Genomic DNA, 1,672 nt, shown 5'->3' with positions numbered 1-1,672 from the left:
TCAATGTGTCCTGCAATTCACATTAATTCTCGCAGCTAGCTGCGTTCTTCATCGACGCACGAGCCGAGTGATCCACCGCTAAGAGTTGTCTGGCTTTCGGGACCGCTCGCGTGAAGCGGCCCCTTTTCTGTTTCTGCAGGGACGCGCGCGCCCCCGCGCGCCCCGCTTCGACCGTACGAGCACACACAAACGGAGGAGGAGGAGGAGAAAGCGCGGGGCAAAAAAGAGAAACCCCGCGCAACGCTCCGAAGGTCGGCCAAAGAAAGGCGGAGGGGCCCGCGCCCCCGACCGCCTCCCCCCGCGAGGGGAGACGCCGCCTCGCGTGCCGTCCTTCGGAGGCGGCCCAGGCGCCCGGGCTCGGCCCGACCTCCGCGCGGAGGGGCTTGTGCGGCAACGCGCCGGACCGCGGGGGGCACGGTGGCCCGCCCGGCCTCTCGATCACGGGACGACTACGCGTTCGCGGGCCGGGGGGCGCGACCGCCGGCCCCCGCCGCTCCCGGCTCACTCCCTGGCTTCTCCTTTTCACCGCTCCGCCGACTCGCGGAACGCCGCCGCGCCAAAACGCGGGGGCCGGCTCTCCCGCCAGCGGCCCCTGAACGTCGCCCGAAACGCCACGCGGCGGCGGGACCGTTCCGCCGGCGCAACCCCTGGCGCGGGACCGCTTGCCCGCCGGAAGGCGAACGCCCGGCGGGCCGCGCTCCGCCACCGGCGCCGGAGGCGGGACGCCGCCGAGACCCGAGCCGGCATCGCGGAGCGCCCGAGGTCTGCCGCTCGGCAAAACCCCTCCGCCACCCGCGGCCGCACTCCCGGGACCGCCGCCGCTTCGCACCGCCGAGCTGCCCTTCCGCGAGCACGCGCCCAGCGGGCAGGCGTACGGCGGCTGAGCCGGGGGGCACCGCCCGCTCCCCTCGTTTCCACTCGGGGACCGGACGGGGAAGCGCCCCCGCGGCCGCCCCGCACGCCTCCCCTTTTTTTTGGCCCACACGCGGCCGGGAAGGGCGACGGGGAAGCGGACGGGCGGGGCCCGGGCCGGGACGGCCGCCGGTGAAGGCGGGCGCCTCGCGGCCGACCGTCCCCCCCCCCGGGGGGGGCGGGGACACTCGCCGAGCGGCGACGCCGCCGCTCGGCACGGGGTCGCCCGCGCCCGCCGGACCTCCGGCGATGGAGGAGCCGGCCGAGCGCTGCGCCCCAACGGGCGGGGACAGCGCTCCGAGTCAGGGGTGGCCGGCGGCCGGCGCCGCCGCGGTGCGGTTCGAGGCGACAAGGCCGTCGAGGCGAGAGGCGCGCGGTCGCGCCTGACGCGGCGCCGCCCGCGAGCCCGCGGCGGCGGCTAAGGAGAAAGAGCGAGAGAGCGCGGCGGGCCCCGGCGGCCGCAACCCCGCAGCTGAGGTAGGTAAGGCAGAGAGCGCGCGCCCTCTGCCGGCGTCGCCCCGCATCGCAGAGGCCAGCGGGGTCGGCCCCCCGCGGCCGATCGCGCGCCGCGGCCTCTCCGCCGAGACCGGGCCGCAGAGAGGGGGGGGGCAGGGCGCCCCTTCCCCGGCCCGGCACGGGTGGCCCCCGCGCGCGGGCAAGCGCGGCGGGACGCCGACGACGGCGAGCGCGGCCGGTCGCGACGGACACGCCACCGCAGGGGATCGGCGGGAGTAGCTCCCCACCCCTCGATGGCGCCCCG

At 77.6% G+C, this 1,672-nt stretch overlaps 1 non-coding gene across 1 annotated transcript in view; it reads right to left on the bottom strand.

The window, feature by feature from the left end:
* The window catches only part of LOC148217584 (5.8S ribosomal RNA), a 153-nt gene extending 66 nt beyond the window's left edge, over positions 1-87 (bottom strand). Inside the window, exon 1 of the ribosomal RNA XR_015800969.1 lies at positions 1-87. This exon is cut by the window's left edge and continues 66 nt beyond it. This is a non-coding gene — a ribosomal RNA (5.8S ribosomal RNA).
* Between the last annotated feature and the right edge of the window lie 1,585 nt (positions 88-1,672).

Source organism: Sturnus vulgaris, unplaced genomic scaffold (genome assembly GCF_052056855.1).
Source record: "Sturnus vulgaris isolate bStuVul1 unplaced genomic scaffold, bStuVul1.hap1 Scaffold_597, whole genome shotgun sequence".
In the NCBI taxonomy this organism is placed as follows: domain Eukaryota; kingdom Metazoa; phylum Chordata; class Aves; order Passeriformes; family Sturnidae; genus Sturnus; species Sturnus vulgaris.
The sequence above is the reverse complement of the archived record's forward strand: the minus strand, read 5'-3'. Positions and strand labels throughout refer to the sequence as shown.